At 40.8% G+C, this 27256-nt stretch overlaps 1 pseudogene; it reads right to left on the bottom strand.

Annotated features, from left to right (window-relative positions):
• Positions 1–2672: 2672 nt before the first annotated feature.
• LOC118842536 lies at positions 2673–26679 on the bottom strand (annotated as a pseudogene).
• Positions 26680–27256: the final 577 nt, after the last annotated feature.

Consider the following 27256-nt stretch of genomic DNA (forward strand, 5'->3'; position numbering starts at 1 on the left):
CTTCCCGGAGAGGAATGAATGGTCCACCAACCTGCTCTTGGGCTCATTAGAGGTGTGTGACAGCCCCATTAAACTGTAAGGCAGAAGCATCAGCCAAAGAAGTAAGCCAGGGCACTCTGCCACTAAATTCAGATAAGTTAAGCCCTTTAGCACCAGGGACTGCTAAGGGTTTATTCCATGCTCTCAAAGAGATAAGCTGCCATTCACGCCTCACAAGACACTCAGATTGGGAAAGCAGCTCTGAGGAAAAGCTGTAAGATGTGAATAAGTCACTATTGCTATGAATATAATTTTTCCTTTCCAAACTAGCGTGGCTTATTGGGGGAGATGATGGTTTTTTTTAAACTTTAAAGATTAGGTTTATTTTCAGAAAACAAAACAAAAAACCCTGGGGGTTGGGGGCAACACCACCAAATCTCGCAGCCCAAAGGATGGCTTTAAAACAACAGATTCCATTGACAAATATAACAGGACCACTTTTATTCCCTGATGCCAGGGGAAGAGGCAAACACTTGATTTATAGAGTAATTAATTCTATTGTAACATGCTTATGTGTTGTTGGCTTTGACTCACTGAATATTTGAATCCATGTATTAATAAATAACAATAACTCACATTTACATAATACCTGAAGGCTTTCTAAGAGCTTTACCTAATTCGATTCTCTTAACATCCCTGGGGGGTAGGTGCAATTGTCATCCCCGTTTTACAGATGAGGAAATTGAGACTCAGCAAGGTTAAGCGACTTTTCCAGGGTCAAACACCGATTTAAGTATCTGAGGTGGCATTTGAATAAAAAACTTCCTGATTCCAGGTCTGGCAATTTAGTCACAATGTAACACTGCTCCTCAAAATAAATAAGGAATATGTAGTGGGTGAAAGATGAATGACTGAGGAAAACAAAGGTTTGATCTTCCAATTGTTTTTTAAGCAATGTATGCCAATGCCTAAAAAAGTGAGACCAGATCTCCTTAGCTTAAGCCTGGATCCCCCAAAAGAGGAGAAGACAGACTTTGACACATTAAAGACAATTAATCAAAGAAAGCCAATTAATTAAAAGGAAACAGTACAATATTGGGTAATTTGATTGTTAATTGGATGAAAGATTAGAGACTTTCCAAGTTGGGAGGGAGGGAACGAACAGGCACAGTTCTCTGAATTCAGAAAAGAGGTGTCACTCCCCAAGTATCTGTAAAGGACCAAAAGAATGAGGAAATAATAACTCAATGCTCCGTACTGGGCCAGTTTTCAGATAAGATTTATGGGTTGCTTGAGATGCATAATCGTGCAAAAACTTGCAACAATCTTCAGATTTCACTGGAGTTTCTGGTCAGCCTAATGTAGGTCCTTCATTAAGGGTCTCTAAGCAGCAGGTAGTGGTGGACTAGGTTTCCAGACATGCAGGCCTAGGTTCAAACAGTGCAATTTCCCCCCAGCTCCCACCATTGAATAAAGTTTTCTCACAAGTTGGACCAGAACAAGTTGGACCAGAAGTTGGACCAGACCCACAGTTAAATAGAAAGGAAACTGATTGGCTCCAGAATTGTGTCACAAGATGGAGTCAGTGTGGTTCACCCAGTTCCCACTACCATTTGCTGTTCTAATCTCCTCAAGTCCCTCAAATGTTAGGATGGAATTCTGCCACATCAACTGCCCAGAATGGGATCATTGATGGCAGAGGCAGCCTTCAGAGTGGCTGGGTAAACTTGTTAGTTAAACTAATTTACAGATGACATTTTAATTACAATAGCAATCTCCAATTCTGTTGTGCTTTCATTATTTCTGTATCTCTGATGATCCTTCCCGTGGTAGACTTATGAAATATGGAATGCAGGTGGTATTGGACCTACTTTACAAATATATGTATATGTATATATGTGTGTGTGTATATACATGTGTGTATATATACATGTATGTATGTGTACATAGGTATGTATATGTGTACGTGTGTATATATTCACATACACACACACACACACACACACACACACACACATATATATATATGAATTTGGGGCCCTCAAAAGAAATCATGGTCATTAAGAACAAAGTTTTGAGTCATTATGAAAAGAATTGAACTTTAAACATCTCCCATAAGATGTAGTTAGGAAACTGGCATCAGATCCCCATACACAGTTATTTGAAAATCACCTTTAAAATGTGAGGTTCTTTAGGAAAAAGGCACCATTCAATTTATCATCAGATCTACTGTTCAATGATTTGATTATGGCCCCCAAATACCATGCATGTGCTCATTCAGCAGAAGGTCGTTGACTTTATGAGAAGGAAGCCTCAGAAAGCACAAAGCAGCTCCTAGCATGCTTTTCTCCCTCCTTCCCCATTCACACTCAAAGCACTCCAGGGCCATGCAAACAGATTGTGACAGTAACAGAGAAACATCCCCTTAACATAAAACTATTTACCCACTGTCTGCAGTCTGCCAGAATCTCTTCAGAATGAACACGGGCCACGACTGACAAATGATCTTGATACAATTTGGTCTAAATGCCAACGTCTTCAAGAACCTTTCTGACATTTCAGTTACAAATAATTGAAGATCCTTTTTATAAAGAAAATTTGGACTCCCTGGTAACTAACTACTTTATGTGAAGAAAAAAGGCATTGTTATGTCTCAAAATGTTTCTTCTCGAGTGACAGGATCAGTTTAGATTCTAACTAGCAAACGTCTTCCCCATGTTTTCCTTCCCTTTATATTTCTTCTTCCCATGTGTGAATGGTATATACCTGTGTTTTATTATATGCTTCATTTGCCTCATCATGCCTAATCAGGAAGCATGACAAAGTACATCTACAAGGATCAGCCAGAACACTGGAACATTGAAAGCGTCAAAAAAAACCCCAAACAACCTTACTGACCGTAGCAACAAGAATGCCCTTAGTAGCAGAGCGCCAAAACAAAATGAGAAATTTCATCCTTTCGTTTGAAAGCTTCCAGAATTTAAATTTCCTTTCGCCAAAGGAAAGCTATGCAAAGATTGAGGCAGTAGATTCCCGAGGCCTATGTTACAATGTACCCACCCTGTAACAGATGAACTTTAATCATGTAGATGAAACTTAGTCCCAATGGTTCCCAAGCCATCACACAGCTGTATAAGGAGCAGATTTGTCTAACCAGGAATGGTGAATCTGTTCAAGTCTCTTGAAAAATCTAGAACCATAGAAGGCTTCCTGTGAACAGAATCTCCAATGCTGTCTCCTTTAGACCCTCTGTTGCTTGCTGCGCCTCTGGCGGGGCTGGGCCATGACTCCCCTCAGGGTCAAGAGAAGGAAGAAAAGGAAGAGCAGCTCTGTCACTGCTCAGTTCAGTTCTCTGGCTTCTGGAGGCTGCAGTCTGGTCCTTAGGTCCCCCAGGCATCCAAGATGGTGCCCACAGGAGGTGGAAAGTTTTAAACCTCTTGGAGATACAGCAAATATTGTTACACACATCTTACAGGGGAAGAAAACGAGTCTCAGAAAGGTGAAGTTGACTTGGCCCAGCAACACACAACTCATGTTTTTATAGTACTTTAAGGTTTTCAGAGCATTATCTATACAACAACCCTGTGAGGAAAGATGGCACAAGTATTATCATCCCTACTTTACAGAGGAAAAACTGAGGCCTAGAAAAAATGAAGAAACACTCCCTTAGGCACTTTTAGTGTCAGAGCTCGGATGTGATGCCAGAATTTCTGACATTGGTCCATTTTAAGATCATTATAATTAATGGGGAGATTTACTATATGAATTGACCTTTTCTGTTATTTGAACAATTTCTCTGTACAAATTTGGAAAGCGTGGTATGTGACCACTCACTGGTGAAAGGGACAAGCAGGGGTAGATCACACCCTGTGGTTCATTACTTAAGATTTGTATCCAGGTGACACCTATTTAAAATGGCCAACACAGGTACACTGGAAGGAAGAAGGAAGGTGAAGAAGTGTCCTCAGAGGGAAACACAGCTTGAAAGATATCTGTGGAATAGGATTAGAGATTGTTGTTTCCAGTCAAGTGGCCCCAATCTTGGTTCTTTCTCCCCTGCCCACTCCATCATAGGCTCAGGGTTTTTGTCATTGGAGGTTGTTTTTCTTTGTTTGTTTGTTTAAGTTTTAGCACTAGATAACAGGGTAATTGCAATCACCCTCTCCTTTTGCTTTATTCCTCCTCCCTAGCTTTGACCGTCTGGTCCTCCATTCAGAATCACAGGTCATAGTGTGGTAGGTAGAACACTGGACTTAAGTCAGAAGACCTGACCTACATCTTTTGTTTAAAAAAAATTATCTCAATTATATGTAAACAAAAAATTTTAACATATGTTTTAAAAAAATTTTTTGAGTTCCAAATTCTCTCCCTTCTTTCTTTCCCTGCCCCACCCCTTGAGAAGACAAGCAATTTGATATAGATTATACATGTGTAGTCATGCAAAACTTCCATATTACCCATTTGCAAAAAAAAAAAAAACTACAAACTAAAAAAAAAGCAAACAGAAAGAGAGTTTTCAAAAGTAAGCTTTGATGTGCGTTCAGACACCATCAGGTTTTTTTTTTCCTCTGGAGGTAGATAGCATTTTTCATCATAAGTCCTTTGGAATTGTCTTGGATCATTGTATTGTTGAGAATAGCTAAGTCATTCCAGTTGATGATCACACAATATTGCTGTTACTTTGTATAAGGTTCTTCTGGTTCTGCTCATTTCGCTGTGCATCAGTTTGTGTAAGTCTTCCCAGGTTTTTCTGAAAGCATCCTGCTCAATATTTCTTATAGCACAATAGTATTCCATCACAATCATATACTACAACTTGTTTAGCGATTCCTCAATTGATGGACATCCTCTCAATGTCCAATTCTTTGCTACCACAAAAAGAACATGAGTCCTTTTCCTTTTCCTTTGATATCTTTAGGGTATAGACCTAGTAGTGGTATTGCAGAGTCAAAGGTAGTGCAGTTTTATTTTGGCCTTTTGGGCATAGTTGCGAATAGCTCACCAGAATGGTTGGATCAGTTCGCAACTCCACCAACAATGCATTAATATTCCTATTTCCCCTCTCCAACACTTATCATTTTACAAAGTGAGATATGTGAGGTAGTATCTCAGAGTTGTATTAACTTGCATTCCTCTAATCAATAGTGATTTAGAGCATTTTTATATAACTATAGATAGCTTTGATTTCTTCTTCTGAAAATTGCCTGTTCATATCCTTTCACCATTTATCAATAGGGAAATGACTTTATTCTTATAAATTTGACTCAGTTCTCTATATATTTGAGAAATTAAGCCTTTATTAGAGAAGCTTGCTGTAATTCCTCCCCGCAACCCCCACCCCCAGTTTTCTACTTTCTTTCTAATCTTGGCTGTTTTAGCTTTATTTGAGCAAAGCTTTTTTTTTTTAATTTGATGTAATCAAAATGATTATTTATTTTATCTCTTGTAATGCTCTCTATCTCTTGTTTGGTAATACATTCTTCCCTTATCCGTAAATCTAACAGATAAAATAGTCCACACTCCCCTAATTTGCTTATGACATTACACTTTATGTTTAAATCATGTACCCAGCTTGACCTTTTCTTGGTATATTGTGTGAGATATTGGTCCACTGACCTACATCTTACTTGCTATGTTACTATAGGCAAGTGACTTGACTTCTCCAGGCCTCATTTGGCTTATCTATAAAATGGGGTTGTTAATACTACCACTCATTACCTCCATGACACTTTGACTGTGAAATGCTTTGTAGACCTTAACGTTAATATTATCATGGGATAATCCAAACATGGGCTCTGGCTTTGTGTTTTTTTCCAGTTTGTGGCATAGCCCAGGAAAGGTTCTCATGATTTCTTCACCATTATGCCATATGTAACATTTGAGAGAAATGCTATGAAGACTCTCAGGAATTTGGGTTGGACTATGCGTAATCCAGGCTTGTTCAGGCATGGCCAGTTCTCCCAACATGGAGGCTCCCCATAGGCCTTTGGAGAATGTCCAGATTGCCTAACGTGGAGGCCTCTGCTGTGCCTGCTCCAAAGGTTGATATAGCCTCCTTTGATTGGTTGCCTATATCTATACAACTGGAGAGACTGAGATGACTGCTCTCTTTTTCAGATTCTTCCACAGGATGAAGATTCTAGTTCATCCACGCATGGAGGCCATGAACTAAATGAGTGACTGGAGAAAAATTTTTCTTGCTCTCCCTTTTATACCTCAGCTCTGATAAATGGGTCTAGGGGTATGTGTTTCTGTTCTGTTTTATTTGACCTCCACAGTTTCAGGAGACAGAGGTGATCTCTACTGTTTGAGAGTTCAAGTCATGGTGACCTTGGAGCCAGAGTTGCAGGTGAGATATTCCAGCTAGCTCTCCCAGCATGGAAGCCCTAGGAAGCCAGGGTGCCTGGGACTTGGGCTTAAGCAGGGTTTTAGACTTGAAACTGAAACTGTACTGTATAGAAACTGAACTAAGCTATAAACCTAATGCCCTTATTCTCTCCAGAGGCTGAGGTGGTGCAGGAGGAGCATGGTAGTATTGTACCCCCAACTTGGGGTAGTAAGTCTGCGTATTTATGAGTATATCTTTTGAAGTAAGTATTTCTTCATAAAAGTTAATCCAGCTGTTAGAGGGTAACTGGAACTGGGTTGCAGGGGACCCTACCCTCCACAATCTAGGGAACAAAATTGGGAGGGGAGCCATTGTCAGAGAGCATAGACACTCCCTAATCCTCTTAAGGGAACCAGAGAACCTGGAAGAGGAGTGAAAGGAAGCATACCTGGCCTTCAGGTGGGGGGGACCATGGGGACCTATGCTATATAATGAGATCATGTGTGTCACGTGGATCAGAAATATTCTCTCTTCCAAAGGGCTTATGCTTTTTCCATACTAATTTGAACAAAGATAAAGTTTAGGCTGGAGCCAAAGGGGCTGAGTACAGAAAGACACAGAGGTCTGTTCCACAGAAGGGAAGCATCTTCAGTTCTGCAGCCTGAAATACTGTCATCACAATGCCCAAAGAGACAAAATCAAGCAGGTAAATATGCTATAAAGCAACACCATCTCTTCCCCCAACCCTTAATTATTTCTAAACATCTTCAACTGGGAAAAATTAATTCAGTTATCAGTTTGTGATGCTGGGCAAGGTAGCTCTCTAAGTTACAGAGGTGTTGGTAGGTAGTCTGTATTGGGGAGGGAGTTTCCACACCAAAGGAATCATAGTTGTGGCACACACACACACACACACACACAGAAAAGTGAGCTAAATGGGCTTGGGTGAACAACAATCAATGTCTCTATCCTAGAATCATAAAACTTTGGAAGGGCTTTAGAGGTAACCTTGTTTAATATTCCACTCAACATAGGAATATAAAAGTTATGAAGAGTGAAAAAATGGAGGCCTTTCTATATCATTTGTAAACTACTTTTTTGACCATGCTCTCCACTTCACAAGCCCAAAAGGCTGCATACCGCAAAGGGTTCCTTGAAGGAGGTCTACCATATCAGAGCAATAGATAGCCTAAGTGTGTTTTGATGCGGCTGTTGCTTAGCACCAAACATGTCTTTGTTCAATCAAAGTCTGTCTATCCCTAGGGTCACTAAATGCCTCATGTGGAACAGAAGAGATGGGTCTGGTACAGCTAGTCTTCAATTTGTGGCAATGTCATTACTGAAAATCCATTTGTAGATTCAATTCTGTTATTTCAAAACAGAAGGAAACTTTCTGAAGAATTTCAGAAAGAATTTCTTTCTGAAAATGAATATTTAGCACAGCAGAATCCCCCAGAAAATTACATAACCTAGATTCTATATATATGCATGTGTATGTGTATATGTGCATGTGTGCATGTGTGTGCATGTGTGTAGACCTGCCTCTGGCACGTACTCACTATATGACCCTGGGCAAGTCACTTAAAATCTCACTATCTAAAGACAACTCTCTAAGACTATATAAATTGCTGAGCAAGTACCAATCTGCCTTGGTAAAAGGAATTTTCTTATTAGGAATCCCCTATATCAATGAGGCCACAATTCTGGTAAAATGCATTTTTATGTGTATGCATATGTGTTTGTGTATATGTGTGTATGTGTATAGGATATATAGGGCATTGATATTGTGTATACTATACACATATATGGTATATATATATGTATGTGGTTTGTGTGTATATATATATATTATGTGCGTATATGCACATGTATTGATATTATCATAGAGGGTAGGAATTTTGCTTGTGTTCCTCACAAATGAATAGACTATATACAAGTGATTTGAGAAAATAAAGTGACTTTCCAGTCATTACATCCAATATTGGATTTAAACTTGTTTGGGTGCAGTTCCAATAGTATCAGATTCCTGGAAGTCAAAACCACCTACCCAGTCTTTCACATTTCTTTCAATATAATTAATGGTTTCCCCATTGGGGCTGAGTATGTTCAGGAACACAATTGTTAATGCCCCTGGGAATTTTGTGGGTTTAGGATTGATAACAGTCCTTCAATGGAATTCTCATTACGGATAGCTACAAAATTCTTTAAATAGTCAACTAGACAGCTAAGGGGAGATAGGCCAGCCAATCATGGAGCAAAGTTGGAAATTTTTGTTAAGAGATTTCCGTCAGTCATCTTGCTTCTGTCAGTGTCACCAGGGTTGTTATCCATTGACTTATCAAAGATGCAACACTCAAATGAATCCCTGAATGATGATGGGGAGAATTCCAAAGAAACTATGTATGCTCAAAGCCTTCTTCTGATTCGTAGAATGGTCACCCATAGACACAGGCAAACATTCATTAGATGCTTGATGAATAGAATATTTCCAGGAAAATCTGAAAAGAAAAGCACCTTTACTTAATTAAAACAAGAGAATCTATAATCTTGTTTGGAATTGCTGTTGCATCTTTTATGGAAGGATCCAAATCACCTTAATAAGGAACTGCAATAAATAACATTTTATATGATGTGCTTAGAAATAATGAGAAAAAAATATTAGTAAATTCAGAAGTAAAAGTATTCTTGTCCCTTTTTGTAAAAGGTAAGCAATGGCATGACGTATCACTGAACACTGATGTACTCTGAACTTGTACATACCTAGTCTAAAGGAGAAGTTAGATATAGTATTGTCAATAAGAGCTAACAAGTATTTATGGAGAGGTGGGCAGATAGGTGGCACAGTGGATAGAGATCTGCGCCTGGAATCAGGAAGACTCATCTTTGTGTATTCAAATCTGGTCTCAGATACTTAGTAGCTGCGGGACCCTGGGCAAGTCACTTAACCCTGTTTGTCTCAGTTTCCTCATCTGTAAAATGAACTGAGGAACTGGCAAACCATTCTAGTATCTTTGCCAAGAAAATCCTACATGGGTCATGAAGAGTCAGACACAAGTGAACAACAGCAGCAACAATAAATCTAAAGCTAAGTGTAATCTGGTAAAGAAAACATGCTTTCCCAAATTTCCTAGCATCATAGCATCATTGGATTTAGTGCTTGGTGGGACCTTATCAGTTGTGTCTATTCTCCATGATATTAGAAAGATTACTGACCACTGCACTGTCATCCCACCTTCTGGTTCATTCAGTAATCTGGGTTGTAGTTTACTCAATCTTTGATATTAAGTAGCACTGTATGATTGTTTCTTTCTGGTGGCCATAACATTTCTAGGACCTGGTAGCGGATTCAAGTCCTGTCTATGACAATATGCTTCATGAGTCCCAAGCTCTCAGTGCCCAGAAAACTCTCTAAGACCACATATTATCAAGTAGGTTCAATCTGTGTTGGTAGAGGGAATCTCCTTTAACAACGGAGTGTTAAATTCAAATAAAAACATGCATGCAGGAGGCATATTGACTTAGAAAACCACGAATGAACATTACCTGTGTTATATTTTTACTGATTTTGTTAAACATTTTCCAGTTACATTTTAATCTGGTTCTGGTGGCAGTCCAGGATGTTGGAACCCTCAAGGAGTCTGCAGGCCTGATTTTGACATCTCTACCCTACACCAGTGAACTCAAAGTTCTGGTCTAAACCAGCTCCCCTCCATCCCTCACCAAACAAAGTTTATCACCCTCCCTTTCTACTCTCTAATCCATTTTTGTTCTTTAGTTGTTCGTTGAAACAACTCTGTTGCTGCTTTGTTTTCCTATTTTGGAGGCTTCCGTTAGAGTATCTGTTAAGCCAATCAAATTTTCCTTTGGTTAGATGTTTCCCATAGTAGCATATTGAGGTGGCTTTTAATTAATCAACATTTGTTTTATGCTACTTCTCATATACGAGTTGTGATGGGTGGTATCATTAGACCTCAGGGAGGGTGATTAGGGATAGTCGTACTCTATACACTACTAGACAATTGTCAGATGAGAGCCGGGTAGTACACTCTGCCATATTGGCCCACTAGAGGGAAGCACAATTTGCCCTGTGATTGACATAGCTCTTGACATCAGCATCTTTGGTTTTGACAAAGAGGGTATTTAGATCAGTAGTTCGGATCTCTTGGTCCACTGTCCCTGAAAGGAGAAACTATCTCAGCATTAGTTAGACTAAAACTAATGAATATTATCTTTGGTAGGTTTTCACCAACAATCCAATGATTGATTTTCCATCAAAAGATCAAATAATTCATTTATTTAGGGATATGGTTTTCAGATAACTTATTGGTGGGGTGAAAGGTGAGAGTGGGGGAAAGTGGGTCCTAAGAAAATCTTTCCCAACAAAACAATGTATTAGGAACCAATAGTTTCTGAAAGAAATGACTCTAGTGACATAGAACCACAGAATGACAGAGCTAGAAAAGATTTAAGGAATCATTTAGTCTAATCCTCCTCCTTATCCCCCAATTTTATAGGTAGGAAAACATGCCCAGAGAAGTGAATGCAATGCAATGCAACAAATATCTATCAAACACCTCTTATGTGTAGACCATGTGGTATGAGGTGACACAGGGGAGTCAGGAAGACCTGAGTTCAAATCCATCCTCAGACACTTAGTAGCTGTGCAATCCTGGGCAAGTCATTTAACCTCTGTTTGTCTTAGTTTCCTAAACTTAAAAATAGGGATAATAGCACCTACCTTGCACAGTGCTTGGGGCATAGTAGGTGCTATATAAAGGCGTATTCCATTCCCCTTCCCTCTACTCTGCTAGGCTTTGGAGACACAAAGGCAAAAATAAAATGGACCCTGCTTTCAGGAACACAAGAGGTCCACGCCTAAGTAAAAAACAAGTATGGTACAATGATCCAAGGATCAGTGACCTCGCCAATGTGACTATTGCTTCTAATGATGTAGATTGCAATCCACCCACGGCTGCCCGTCCTTTGTGGCTCTTGTCTATATCCTCCACAAGGGCATTCACCCAACTGCCCTCTTCATGTTTTCTTTACACCATTGGGATACCAAAGGAGACTGCTAGATACCATCAGCCATTCCCAGATCAAGTTATAAGACCGGCACAATCTTTTAACTCATCTTTTCTTTGATCCTCTGCTTCTTTAGTGATACTCTTTAAACTATTTTTCCTACATAATTCTTTGGTTGTGATCTGCAGCAGCCTGATCACACCCTGAAATGGTAGTGTTTCATGCCTTACTGACTCATACTACCATCAGAAGAATATTGGTGTTAAAAACGTGGGCCTTTATTTCAAGGAGAAACGTGGGGTCATTAAAGGACTTTGCTATTTCCCAAAGGCAAAATGGCCTGCCACCTTTCTCCTGTTCATTTCTGGGCCTGCTCATTGTCTTATTCTCTCACTCAGACAGGTAGGCATCCCTCTTTCCCATCCCCTGATCCCATTACTTTCCTCCTTCCCTTTCCCTCTCCTAGCAACTCATAAAGTGGTGTGTGAGTTACATGGGGACAAGCAATAGATTTGATGTGATTCCATTTTGTGAAGGCAATGGGAGTGGATGTGTGCTCCTCCTGACTCTAGGCTGACTTATCAATGTCTGACCTTGACTAGATTAATAGGACTGAGCTGGTTTCTCTCATCTTTAGTTAGATCTTTGTCATGTAAATGCTGAATTTCATGCCATATATGTATGTTTCATTGTTTTTATGTTACATTTTAAATTTTTGTTCCATTACTAAATAAAATAAAGCCATTTAAAATATTATTTATTTCATCTTTCTCCCTTTTAACAATTATGCCTACTTTTTTTAACAGACATAATGTATTAGTACAGTTTTACATGTTTATGATTTACAAAAATACATTGTATATACCTGCTAAATATTATATATATGTAGGGGTTTTCATATTTAAACATTTATTTTAGTTCCTGATTTTTGTGTGTATTTTTTTTAAAAATTTATTAATCAGGGTGCACATTTTTAAAAGTTTGGAAATCTCTTATCTGAATGATGAGTATTTTTCAACCATTTCATCTACTTCATTTTTCCTGAGTGCAGAGTTAGGCCAAACTCCTTCAAACAATTATGGATCTCAGTTAGGAAGCTCTAAAGCGTTCCAGGGCCTAAAGGTAAAAGGGACTTTAGAGAGCATCTTGTCTAACCCTATCATTTTAAAAAGAATAAAAATGAGGCTCAAGAAAGGTCGAGTTGTCCAGGGTCACACAGTTAAGTGAGTAGCAGATCCCAGACTTGAACCCTAGTCTTCTGCTTCCAAACCTATTATTCATAAGACTGAAAATATACTCCAAAGAACTGTATCGAACTGGCTAAACTTTTATGAACCATGGTCATAATTTAAAATCATTACCTGTTGAGTGGTGCTTCAAATTTTAAAAATAATCATTTAGCAATTTAAAAATCACTCTGTACAGTACGGTATAAACTCTGTACTGTAAAGCCCTAGTTTATACGAAAGTCTGCCTTTGGCGCCTCATAGTGGTGTGGAAGGGACTTCCCTAGTGGAGTGTAGCCTTTGATAGGTATTACTGAGGTGGGCTTTGTGTTCAGGCCCAGTGATGGATGATGTTCTGGGCCAGGCCTGTCACCTAGTAATTTATGTTCCATACTGAATCTAAATGAGACATTCGTAGGACATTAAATAGTTAATAGAAGGAGTTATACTTGGTCATAGCAGGAGAAAGATATTCAACAAGGATATGCATTTGGAATATTACTGTGCTGTAAGAAATGATGAGCAGGTTTATTTTATAAAAACATGGAAAAACTTGCATGAAATAATGAAAAAGTGAAATGAGCAGAATCAAGAGAATGTTTGTACAGTGACAGCAATATAGTTCGAAGAACAACGTTGAACAACCAATATTATAAATATTCACAACAACTACAAAGGACTACAAAGGAAGATGATAGCCACCTCCAAAGAAAGAATTGATAGATAGAAGTATGCATACTATGGTTTTAAACATATTTATATATCTGTGTTAAGTGGCATCCTTCTTTAGCGTGGGGTGGGGAGGAAGGGAGGGAGGGAGACAGTTCAGAAACTAAAATGTAAGAAAAAATGAATAAAAACCCACAAAAATATGCATTGAGGACACATCAAGTTGATTCTGCTTAATGAAGCTTCCTTGGTCTCTGAGTTGTTCTTTGTGGTCTGTCAATCAAGCATCAGAGTAAGGCTTGAGCTCTTTGGTGCTGTTTTGTGTTAGGAGACCAGGAAGTGATAGTAACAGCCTGAGCTTTTAGTCTCCTCAGTTAATCAAGCCTCTAGGATAGTTTTAATATCTTTTAAGGAAAAACTAGTCTAATTTTCATGAAAGTGGGTAAAGTGGGTACAAATGTTATGTCTGTCACCTGTGGACAAGGCTAGCTTAGTTCAGAAAAAAAAAAACAAAAACAACTTATCCCCAGGTTGGAGCCAGGGTGATTAATTTTTTTGGCCACAGAAATTCTTGTTTCCTGTCCCCTCTTCTTCTATCCACCCTCATTCTTCCCTACCTTCTTATCTACAAGTAATTCTCAAAGACTTTGTATAAGATCATAGATAGTTGTGATCATCGTGGACTGAGGGAATTATAGTGTTGTATCCTAGAGCACAAGGGGTGGAGTGTAACCAGAGTGACCTTTGTTTTCTTTGAGTAACTCAGCTTACCTCATTGAGCCTCGCTGGGCGCTGGGGGCTTGTCTTCCGGGGCAGGAAGCCCAGAAACCATGACAGGAAGAAGAGAACTTCCTGTGTGATGAGTCATGGGGCTGGCTGAGGGGAGGTGTTGACTCCAGAGACATGCCCTATTGGGTGTTAACCTAGTCTACACTAGGCAGAGAGGCCAACTCAAGAACCAATCAGCCCTGGTCACTCAGACGGCACTTGATGATGTCAAAAACTCTATAAGAGGGGAGAGGACAGCTTGAAGAGCTCTCTTTTCCTTTTCCTGTTGGCGTAGGAGCAGTGGGGAGCATGACTCTGGGCCAGCCCTTGTTCTCGGGCTGAGCCCAGATGTTGGTAACTGTGAATTGTATTGGGTCTGTCTGTTGATATTTGTAATTTGTTTGTATTTAGTTCTGAAGTTTGGGGTAGTGGTTTTGTTTTCCCCCGAACTAAATGAATATTCTGAACTTCAGGGTGCTGGCTATTTGTTCCCCTGAACTAGCTGACTGTAATCTGTATTTGGCCTGTCTGTTGATGCTTGCCCATATGCTCCCCTGAACTAACTGAATGCTGGCGTTTTTTCCCCTGAACTAAATGAATGTTGTCTGTATGCTAACTGAATGCTGGATTAAAGTAAGCTGGTCAACCCCTTCACCGTGCTTTCCTTGTTTAAGCAGATAAAAAGAACCTGTGCTTTTCCGGCGTGCTGGCAGCCTCCTGGGTGCATCTTACGCCCCCACAGAAGCTGCTAGCCGATTGTTAAAACAAGTGTTGAATTATCTGTACAATTAATTTCAAAATATTAAGCTACATTTTGAATGGTCTCGTGATTGGTTTATTGACATTAAAAAAACCAGAATAATGAGCAAACTGGAAGACAATGATATAGCATCTTTTTTTTTATAAATGGCTACCAGCTTTTGTGTACTTCTTTTATCAATCAATACATTTATTGAGCCATAAAGTATTATGCTTTATGACTGAGAGTGGGGAAAACTGCTTTATCAATACCAACCCCTTCAAAAATCATAATGTCAGGAATGTGTCATGCATACAGGTATCTATGCATCCATTCAGGAATGGGTAATGTACACCTGCCCACACGATGGGGTAAGGCAAACCAGCTGGGTCATGAAGTCGTTTTTTTTAAATTTGATTTAATTTAAATTTAAATTTATGGAATAAAAGAAGGATTTCTATAACATAATATAATAAAAAAGATGATTGCATATGAAATTGTTAATCTATTATGTACAACTTGCTATTCCTTTTAAATACATAATAAAATTATCATGTAAATTTCTTTTTTCCATTTTTTATCCTACCCTAGAGATGGCTACCATTAGACACACACACATATTCATATTTCAAATTATTCTATACACACTTCTATTTATCGGTTCTTTCTCTGGATGCAAATAGCATCTTTCTTCATATGTCTTTTGTAGTTAGTTTGGGTATTTGTTTTTTTTTTAATTTAAATTTATTTATTTGACATATTTAGTTTTCAGCATTGATTTTCACAATAGTTTGAATTACAAATTTTCTCCCCATTTCTACCCTCCCCCCCACCCCAAGATGGCTTATATTCTGGTTGCCCTGTTCCCCAGTCAGCCCTCCCCTCTATCACCCCCCTCCCCTCTCATCTCCTTTTCCTTTCCTTTCTTGTAGGGCAAGATAAATTTCTACGCCCCATTGCCTGTGTATCTTATTTTTTAATTGTATGCAAAAACTTTTTTTTGTTTGTTTTTGAACATCTGATTTTAAAACTTTGAGTTCCAAATTCTCTCCCCTCTTCCCTTCCCACCCACCCTCCCTAAGAAGTCGAGCAATTCAACCTAGGCCACATGTGTATCATTATGTATAACCCTTCCATAATACTCATGTTGTGAAAGACTAACTACATTTTGCTCCTTCCCAACCCATCCCGCTTTATTGAATTTTCTCCCTTGACCCTGTCCCCTTTCCAAAGTGTTTGTTTTTGATTACCTTCACCCCCATGTGCCCTCCCCTCCATCATTCCCCCCCTTTTATTTTTTTTTTCTTCCTCCCTCTTCTTTCCTGTGGGGTAAGATACACAACTGAGTATGTATGGTATTCCCTCCTCAGGCCAAATCTGATGAGCGCAAGGTTCACTCATTCCCCCCTCACCTGCCCTCTCCCCTCCTCCCACAGAACTGCTTCCTCTTGCCACCTTTATGTGAGATAATCCACCCCATTCTATCTCTCCCTATCTCCCTCTCTCAGTATGATGCTCTCTCATCCCTTAATTTCATTTTATTTCTTTTAGATATCTTCCCTACATCTTCAACTCACCCTGTGTCACACATATATATACACATAGATATATACATACATACACATTCACATATATATATACATAAACATATATATATATATACATATATATATATGCATATTCCCTTCAGCTACCCTAATACTGAGGTCTCATGAATCATCCATGTCCTCTTTCCATGTAGGAATGTAAACAAAACAGTTCAACTTTAGTAAGTCCCTTGCAATTTCTGTTTCTTGATTACCTTTTCATGCTTCTCTTGATTCTTATGTTTGAAAGTCAAATTTTCTATTCAGTTCTGGTCTTTTCACTGAGAAAGCTTGAAAGTCCTCTATTTTATTGAAAATCCATATTTTGCCTTGGAGCATGATACTCAGTTTTGCTGGGTAGGTGATTCGAGGTTTTAATCCTAGCTCCATTGACCTCCGGAATATTGCATTCCAAGCCCTTCGATTTCTTAATGTAGAAGCTGCCAGATCCTGGGTTATTCTGATTGGGTTTCCACAATACTCAAATTGTTTCTTTCTGGCTGCTTGCAGTATTTTCTCCTTGATCTGGGAGCTCTGGAATTTGGCGACAATATTCCTAGGAGATTTCTTTTTTGGATCTATTTGAGGAGGCGATCGATGGATTCTTTCAATTTCTATTTTGCCCCGTGGCTCTAGAATATCAGGGCAGTTCTCCTTCATAATTTCTTGAAAGATGATATCTAGGTTCTTTTTTTGATCATGGCTTTCAGGTAGTCCAATTATTTTTAAATTATCTCTCCTGGATCTACTTTCTAGGTCAGTGGTTTTTCCAAGGAGATATTTCACATTGTCTTCCATTTTTTCATTCCTTTGGTTCTGTTTTATAATATCCTGGTTTCTCATAAAGTCACTAGCTTCCACTTGCTCCAATCTAATTTTTAAAGTAGTATTTTCTTCAGTGGTCTTTTGGACCTCCTTTTCCATTTGGCTAATTCTGCCTTTCAAGGTATTCTTCTCCTCATTGGCTTTTTGGAGCTCTTTTGCCATTTGAGTTAATCTGTTTTTTAAGGTGTTGTTTTCTTCAGTGTATTTTTCAGTATTTTTCTGGGTCTCCTTTAGCAAGTCATTGACTTGTTTTTCATGGTTTTCTCGCATCCTTCTCATTTCTCTTCCCAATTTTTCCTCTACTTCTCTAACTTGCTTTTCCAAATCCTTTTTGAGCTCTTCCATGGCCTGGGACCAGTTCATGTTTTTCTTGGAGGTTTCTGTTGTAGGCTCTTTGACTTTATTAATTTCTTCTGTCTGTATGTTTTGGTCTTCTTTGTCAGCAAAGAAAGGATGCAGAGTCTGAGACTGAATCTCGGTGCGTTTTCGCTGCCTGGCCATAATCCCAGCCAACTAACTTGACCTTTGAGTTTTTCAGTGGGGTATGACTGCTTGTAGACTACAGAGTTCTATGTTCCACGTTTGGGGGGGAGGTGCCAGCTCTGCCGCACCAGCACTGCTCCTTCCCCAAGGACCCCCAACCTGAACTGGGCTCAGATCTTCGGCAGGCTGTGCACCCCTGCTCTGATCCGCCACTTAATTCCTCCCACCAGGTGGGCCTGGAGCCGGAAGCAGCAGCAGCAGTAGCTGCCCCACCTCCGCTGCCCCTGGGGCTGGAAGCCGAACCGCAAACTCCTTCCACTCCCGCAGCTTTTCCCACTAACCTTCTCAGCAGTCTTTGGTGTTTGTGGGTTGAGAAGTCTCGTAACTGCCGCAGCTCACTGAATCAGGGCGCTAGGGCCCCCTCCGCTCGGCTTCTGGTCTGGATGGTCCAAGTCGCTCAGGCTGGGCTCTGCTCCACTCCGTTCCCAGCTCCCAGCTCCGTGCGGGATAGACCTCACCCAGAGACCATCCAGGCTGTCCTGGGCTGGAGCCCTGCTTCCCTCTGCTGTTCTGTGGGTTCTGCCGTTCTAGAATTGGTTCAGAGCCATTTTTTATAGGTTTTTGGAGGGGCTCAGCAGGGAGCTCAGGCTGGTCCCTGCTTTCCAGCCGCCATCTTGGCTCCCCCCCTAGTTTGGGTATTTGTAATAGTCGAAATGATTTATTCTCTTAAAGTCATTCTTAAAACAATATTGCATCACTGTATATGATATTCTCTTGGTTCGGTTCCTTTCACTCTTCATCATTTTGCAAGTGCAAAATGTGCAAGTCTTTACAAGTTTTTCTAAGATCATTGAGTCATCATTTCTTATAGTACAGTAGTATTCCATCACAATCATATACCACAACTTGTTCAGCCATTCCCCAATTGAAAAGCATCTCGGCAATTTCCAGTTCTTTGCTACCACAAAGAGAGCTGCTATAAATATTTTAAAATATATAGGTTCTTTTCCTTTTTTGCCTAATCATCTTTGGAATTAGACCTAGTAGAATTATTGCTGGGTCAAAGGGTATAGGCAGTTTAATAACTCTTTGGGCATAATTCCAGATTGCTCTCCAAAATGGTTGGATCAGTTCACAATTCTACCAACAAAGAATTAAGGTCCCAATTTTTCCACATCCTCTCTAACATTTGTTACTTTCCCCTTCAATCATTTCAGTCAATCTGGTAGGTGTAAAATGATATCTCAAGGTTGTTTTAATTTGCATTTCTCTAATCACTAATGATTTAAAGCATTTTTTTTCATATGACCATAAATTGTTTTGATTTCTTCATTGGAAAACTGTCTGTTCCTATCCTTTGACCATTTGCCAGTTGGGAATGACTCATATTCTTATAGGTTTGACAAAGTTCTTTGCATATTTGAGATATGAGACTCTTATCCGAGAAACTGTCTATAAATATTTTCCCCTAATTTTCTGCCTTCCCTCTGATCTTGGTTATTTGTTTTATTTGTATAAAAACTTCAAATTAACATAATTGAAATTATCCATTTTACACCTAACTTTTCTCTTTCTTGTTTATGCATAAATTATTCACCTATCCATCTAATATGTTCCATATTCTTCTAATTTTCTTGTAATGGCTCTCTTTATATCTAGGTCATGTATCCATTTTGACCTTATCTTAGTAAATGGTGTAGGATATTGGTTTATGCCCAGTTTCTGCCATACTGCTTTCCAGTTTTCCCAACAATTTTTTACCAAATAATGAATTTTTATCCCAAAATCTTAGGTCTTTACCCTTGTCAAATTCACATTCAAAATTATAATTACTATGTGTGAATTTCCCTTCATCTTATTTTTACTCATGATTTTCCTTCTCAGCCTCTCTTTTTACTCATCTTCTCCCCTTACCTTCCTGTTCCTTATTTTACCCACCTCTGATGATGCTATTCTTGAGGAGTGTCTGTTGAAGGTAATGGGGCGAGAGGGTGATGGATGGAAAGCTATAGAACAAGATGAAGATTTACAAGAGGACACAGAGATGGGTCATCAACTTGTAAGTGTACTATGTGTATCTGGGTCATATCTTTACAAGGGCAGACAGAGAGAATGCTACTCTTTCAGAAGGCTACATAAAGCTTTTGGTTTTGTCCCTTGCTGTCCACCTGGTGATAAGCTTTAGCTGGAGCCTGGTCAACATTTCCAACAGAACCTCAGCTAGCCTTTTCAGAGTGGTTGACATTTGGACCTCTCAATGAGAATCCTTTCAGAATAGACCATGTATGGGGAAAAATACAGAGCATGGCTGTCATTCCAGAGAAGACAGAAATGAGGATCTCAGATTGGAAACTAATTTTAGCCATCTTGCCACATGCCCATCCCACTGTCACGCTCTCCTGTATCTCTCCTATCTCACCGAATGGTAGCTCATGCGGCAGTCAGCTCTGCATAGCATTTGTAGGCATCCCCATCATAATGGGAGAATTTTCTGTTGTCCATTGCCACGGTAGCTATTTACCCAAATGACCAGGGTAGCATCACATTGCCCCAAAAGGACAGCACAGGAGCAGATGTCAGCATTCTGAAGCAGCTGAGAAAGTAACTGCCTGCGTCCAATTGGCAGTCAGAACCTTCTGGGCAATGGATAAAAATGGCAGTCCTCTAGGAATGGGAATTTATCACAGGATGGAGCCAAATGCTTCGCACATGGACATTTTATCATTGGATGAATATTTGATAGTGTCCTCAGAAGTATCCAGCAAAGGGGAGAAATATTTCCTGGCTGAAGGCTGCCGGAATCATGTAATCAATGAAATCCAAATATGGTGCATGCGAGACGAAGAGAGTTCACTTAAAACACCTGGTGGCATCTCTTCTATCCTTGTTTTATTTGGGCATTGCTACTAGAGGGTGAGGCGTTCTACTGCCCTCTGGCTCCACTCATAATCCCTATGAATATCTAGACCCAAATTTCCTTTGTTGGCCCACTCAGGATACTAATTGTTCCTCCTTAATGGAATAAACATTTCTTGAGCTTTGGGTCTGTCTCCTTTTGTAGTTTCATCCCCAGGGCAAAGCTTATGATATGCCTTTAATAAGTGCTTGTTAACTGATTGATTCAACTTGTCTTCAGTATGTGCCCAGTCTCCAAACCTACACCCTAACATCCCAGATGGCAGAGACTATCTCTAGTTAATATCAATACTCTTCATACAGCTTGGCAGTGTTAAGTATTTGCCAACTTTCAGAAATATGTATGTATTTTATTTTCTTCATTGATATTTAAAGCCAAGCCAGAAAGTGGCCTACAGACATGGGAAAGAATTAACCACTACTTATGAATCTGTGTTTTAATTTCTTAGAGGGGCAGTCAGAGTTCAACATATCCATGAGCATTTATTAAGTAAACAACTGCATACACACTGGGTACAAAATGTTGTACTAGCCCAGGGGGGATGCGAAGTTTAGATAGGATGCTACATCTGACCTCAAGGAGCTTAGGATCACTGGGAAGATAACTAAAATGTCCAAATCACCTCACCTCTCTGGGCCTCAGTTTCCTTAACTGAAAAATGAGAAGGATGAAATAGATGACCTCTAAGGTACTTCCCAGCACTGAACTTAGGAGCCAAAGTGTATCAGACTTCTACTAAAGTCCTCTGATGCTTTATTTGGTGCTAAGGGGGACTTTGCCAGTGGAGTGAAAGCTAGGGTAGGCTCTACCGAGCGGGCCAGGCTTCAAGTACAGGTTTGGTGATGAGGTGTCTAATCTGAAGACTAGCCTAGTTATATTTTAAGATTGTCTCAGGGCGATGAATCTTTTAGCTACAGCAATTCCATTATTTTTAAAATTTTTCATCGATGTTTTCATGTCACCTTTTCCCCAAATGCCCTATTCTATTCCCAGAGAACCACTCCCTCTATTAAATAATTTAAAGAGAGAAAAACAGCTGAGAAAAACTAATTAGTACACCAACTCTGAATTTATCATCCATCTATTTATCTATCTACACATATTAAATACATTCACATATGTATACACGTTACACACACACACACACGTACATCTCTATTTCTGTATAAATGTTTCATATCCATAATCATCCGTCTCTGGAAAGGAGAGAGGGAGGTTCGTTTGGTCATCTTTTCTTCAGGGATAAGTTTGCTCGTTATCATTCAGTTTCAATATTTAAGTTACAGAAACTCTTGAGAATCACCCCCTAAGTCATGGAGAAGCAGTGCAGCATAACGGCCAAAGTGCCGGACTTGGAGTCAAGAAAACCTGGGTTTGAATCCTAGCTCAGATACATACTAGCTGAGTGACCCTGGGCAAATCATTTCACTCCTCTGAGACTGAGGCTGCTCATCTGTAAAGCTGGGAATGACAGTAGTCTCTATTTCATATGGTGGTTGTGAGTATCAAATGAGATAATGTATGTACTGTACTAGCCCAGGGGAGGTGTGCTTCGCAAACTAAAATATAAATGCGAGGAATGAGGATGACGATGGCGGTGATGATGGTGGTGGTGGTGGTGGTAGTGGTGATGGGGGGCAGTGGTGGGAAGAGATTGTGATAGATTTCTCTTTTTTTTTGGAGGGGGGAAGGCAGGGCAATTTGGGGTTAAGTGACTTGCCCAAGGTCACACAGCTAGTAAGTATATCAAGTGTCTGAGGCCAGATTTGAACTCAGATCTTCCTGACTCCAGGGCCGGTGCTCTACTCACTGTGCCACCTAGCTGTCCCTGTGATAGATTTCTACAGAGAGATTACCCACATTGGCAAAATCACAGACCCATGAGGAAGATGAAATTTATTAGACAGGTGTAATAAGACTGAAGTTGGGGTTATTGTTGTGCAGCCATGCCTCACTCTTGGCGACCCCGCTTGGGATTTTCTTGGCAAAGATACTGGAATGCTTTGCCGTTGCCTTCTCCAGCTCATTCGACAGATGAGGAAACTGAGGTAAACAGGGTTAAGTGACTTGCCCAGGGTCACACAGCTAGGAAGTGCCTGAGGTCGGATTTGAAATCAGGTCTTCCTGACTCCAAGCCTGATACTCTATCCACTAGCTGAGAATGGGGAGGGAAGGTCAAAAGCAAGAGAAAGAATCCTGTCCTTTCCGGAAAGGATTCATGGAGGAGGTGGCATTTGAGGTAGGCAAAACCACATATGTGTTCCTATTTACAGGGCTGCTGCTCACACTGCTTCACTTTAAACCAACAAACCCTGTTGCCAGGTAGCAAACGAAAAAGTCTGAAGCTGAAAGCACAGGATCACTTTAAAGTTTTTGGTGTCTTAGGGCATCTCTCCACTTTACTCCAAGTGAGAAAAGAAATGAGACCAGGCCCCTGGGGGCTGCTGCCCTCTCCACATGCACTGATCCTGAGTCCTGGGTGAATTTCATCATAATTAGAATTGTCCACAAATAGAAAAGTGATGGAAAAAGCACCAGATCTGGAGTTGGAAAACCTCACTTTGTGTTTTAACTTACAGGCTTGTTGCTTCTCTAGCTTCACTTTGCCTCTTGGGGCCTGAGTTTCTTCACCTGCAAAATGAATAGATAGAACTAGGTGATGACTAACGATTTTCTAGCATGAGCATTCTGAGATCCTGTAATTCTATTCACCTAGTAAAGTAGTGAGTTACTCTTCATTGGGGGTATGAAAATAGAACCTTGTTGAGATGTTTCTCAGGTAGGGGTTAGACTAGAAGACTTTTGAGGTTCCATCCAACTCCATAACCTCTCGAGTCTGTAAGTCCCACCAGAGCATTCAACATAGGATGAGATTTACAAGTATTTAATTTTACCCCCCACTTCGGCAACACACTAATGCAGATTCCCCTTCATTTTGAACTTGGCAGCTCTATTGGCACCGGCATGAATAGCCCATTGGACTTGGCATTGGGGAGCCTGAGTTCAAAATTCTGTCCCCAGACACTGATTAGTCATGGAACATCAGAAAGTCATGAAACCTCCCTGACACTCTGTTTCTTCATCTGTAGAATGAGGATCCTCCTACTTGCACTCCCTTTCTTACAGAGCTACTGGGAGGACAGCATTTCGCAAACTTTAAAATGCTGTAAATGTTAGTTATTGTAACTGTTATGTGTGATGGGTAATAGAAGAACATTCAGGACAGTTTAATTGTGAAATTAGCCAGGGAAACATTGATAAATACTTGGCCACAGACTGTGTAGAAGTATCCAAAGGTGGGGAAACACAGAAACTACAACAACGCAAAACTCAAAGGAAGTATTTAAGCCCGAGTCTCCCTGACTCCAGGTCAGCAAAGGCCGGTAGCTCACTCTTGCTTCAAGGTTCAGGCGGACACTTCTCTGCTTGACATTTTGTGCTCCTTACAACCTGGTCCTTCTTACTTTTCCGGTCTTCTTACCTGTTGCCTCCCTCCTCATCCTTTAAGGCCCTGCCATTCTGGCTTCTTCTTGTTAGTCCTTCATTTGGAAGAGGACCGATGACATCACACCCTCTTGGGGTGATGACTTGACTTGTGCACAAATTGGATTTAAGTGAGGCAGAGCTGCATCGGCCTCACTCTCTCTTCCAGGGTCATCCAGAGTGACCAACCTCTAAGCCCTCCACAACATCTGCTTCAGCCACGTTCATAGCCATTGGAATAAATTGTTCTCCTTCACCTATTCTGCCAGGGGACGTCTTCATGTGCTTAGGGTAGACATCCCCCTAACTCACTGACAGCTGTGAGGCCTGTGAGTGACCCTCAACCTGGTTCAGCCCGTCGGCCAAGATGGTTTTACCGGGGTGTGGTTGCTGCACCTGTTGCAGCTTCTTGGTGCCACAGGTGAGAGTTGGGTAGATCAAATAGATATTAGAGGTAGATGAGTAGCCCCGAGAAGGGCTTGGCAAGCCCTCCCACTAGAGGTGCCAGTTCTCCCTGAACACCCCAGACATTCCATCCTGGCTTACTTCCTTTTCTGCTAGATAATGCGGCAGAGAGAACACAGGGCCTAGAATCAAGGACACCTGAGTATGAATCTGACCTGAGATACTTGCTAGGTGTGTGACTCTGAGCAAGTCACTTAACCCTGCCTGCCTCAGTTTCTTCATCTGTAAAAAAGGAATAATAATAGTGGTGAATTTAAAATGAGATATTTGAAAAGCACTCTCCAGACCTTAAAGCACTATAAAGTTCTATTATTTTGTAGAGAAGGAAACTGAGGCCCCCAATGGGGAAAGTACTTATCCAAGGTCACATAGCTAGTAAGCGCAAGAGCTGGGATTTGAATCCAGGTCCTGTGATAGCAGTTTGAATGCCTTTTACTTTCCATAGCTGATCAGATGGGCTTTTTTATCTCTTCCTCCTATAATTGTGAAATTAGCTAGGGAAACATTGATAAATACCTGGCCACAGACCGAATGTGTAGAAGAAGAACAAGGGTCAGCAGACCCCTTCTAAAAGGCAGCCAGGTCTCAGTCTAAGCTGAAGCAGCGGGCTCCTTTCTTCCACAGAACTGATAACCTATTTCCCAGGCTCAGGAGGTTTCTTCTAACACACCAGGTGCTCTTGCAGCCCCCAAACACAGCATTTGCCCGGCCTATTTATATTCCAAACCTAAGGCAAGAGTTCAGTATCTAGAGCTATCAGGGTGATCTGTCCCCAAGTTCAAGGGAAGAAGCAAGACACTGATTGATTCTCTAAAAAAAGAATTTGTTGGAAGTGAGGCATTGTGGTGTAGGGGAAAAAAACAAGGAATTTGCCATTAGAAAACAAGGGTTTGAGTCTGGATTGTTGCTTCCTCCCTACGTGACCTTGGATAAGCCGCTTCCTCCCTCTAGGTCTCAGCTTCCTCCCCTCCAAAATGAGGAGGCCTTTCTAAGGCCCTTTCTAGCCCTGACATTGTGTAATTCTGTAATTTCAGAGGTGAGAAGTCATTTAGCCTGGCCCTTCCCCCACAGCCTCTTAGGCCTCATGAGGATCACACCCTTTCCATCATGGGGTATCATCAACCCTGACACGTCGTGCTTCGCTTTCCAACCTTTCAGCACCAAGCCTACAACACACATTCCTTCTGAGCCCAAACACAGCCTGTTGCCTTGTGCAACAAGGGGCCCAGCACAACAGATACACACCAGAGTCCGCCATGAGGGGAGTGGAACAGGTTATCGGAGATCAAATTCCTGCCAGAGCCACTTCCTCTCAAGCGGAAAATCCAGGTCCTTTTTGAGGGCTAGGATGGATGTGACTGCTATACAGGGTCAGTCGCAGGGGATTTCTTTCACAGGAAATCTAATCACCTGCTCCCAGCTGTGGCCAATATTGGGCATTTTGAGGATATAATGATAGACTCTGAGAATTAGGAAGGAACTTAAGAGTTATGTAAGATCTATCTAGTGTGTTGTAGTGGAAAGAACCTTGGGCTTGGAGTCAAAATGGGTTCTAGTCCTGGCTCTGAGATTTATTAGTGATGTGTGTTTGGGGTTGGGGGAAAGAAGCATGGTGGAGAAGCGAATAAGCCTTTTTCAAGTATCTGCTATGTGCCAGGCACTATGTTAAGCACTTTACAAATATGTCATTTGATCCTCACAACTACCCTGCCAGGTAGGCGGTGTTATTATCATCACCATTTTGCAGTTAAAGAAACTGAGGCAGAGTTTTAAATGACTTACTAGGGTCATATAATTTGTATCTGAAGTCAATTTTGAACTCAGGATTTCCCGACTTCAGGTCTAGCACTCTATCCGTTGTACCACCTTGCTGCCTAAAGGAAAGTCAGTTTACCTCTCTGATTCCCAGTTTAATTATCTATAAAATTAAGAGGCCAAGATTGCTTCTGGGTTATGACATTCTGCGACTTGGGTTCAAATCCCCCCTGTGTCATATACTGATTGTGTGACCTTGGGTAAATCATTCCAAATCCATGTATCTATATGTAGCATCCCCTCTAGGTTCATTTCCTCCCAACTCACACTGATACTGGCAGGTTGGGATGCTCGGAGGAATGGCAGCCACTACTCTCGGGGTTGCCAAGGGCAACCCTGAGAGGCCGAGGTTCTTTATTACTGGTATGCATGATTCTCTACCAGTAGGTTGCTCATTAACAATCAACTAGTTGAATTCTATTTAAAAAAGAAAAAGGGAGATTAACAGAGAAGGTAAAGCAAGAAAAGTTGTTATGAAATATTCTCCCTCAAACATGGGGCATGCCCTCCCTGGTGCTTGCAAGGTGCCTGGTCTCAAACATAGAACACAAAGGTGGAGAGGCATCCATGAAGAGAAAACAGGCCATGGGATGCCTTGGAAATTCTGGCTCTAGGAGTCTTTTTCTCCTCGAATGGAACCCCCAAGGTTCCCAGCTGGCCCAGAGCATCTGGGCCTCTGCGGAATCCAGTCGGCACTTTTCTCCACTGCAAGAGGCCGTACTTACTGCAGCCACCGCCATCTTTGAGTGATTGTTTTTCCATATCCACAGGCAGCCGTTTCCACTACCATTAGCTACTATCGTGCTGGTGACTACTGGTGTTCTCTCTGGTCATTGGTGGGACCTGCGAATGTCCCACACTCACAAGGTTGATTCCTGGACATAGCTAGGTTGGGATTCTGTCTTGCCTCAGATAAAGAAAGAATGAATACAAAAGAAACAGAGATGG

This window comes from Trichosurus vulpecula, chromosome 3 (genome assembly GCF_011100635.1).
Source record: "Trichosurus vulpecula isolate mTriVul1 chromosome 3, mTriVul1.pri, whole genome shotgun sequence".
In the NCBI taxonomy this organism is placed as follows: Eukaryota; Metazoa; Chordata; class Mammalia; order Diprotodontia; family Phalangeridae; genus Trichosurus; species Trichosurus vulpecula.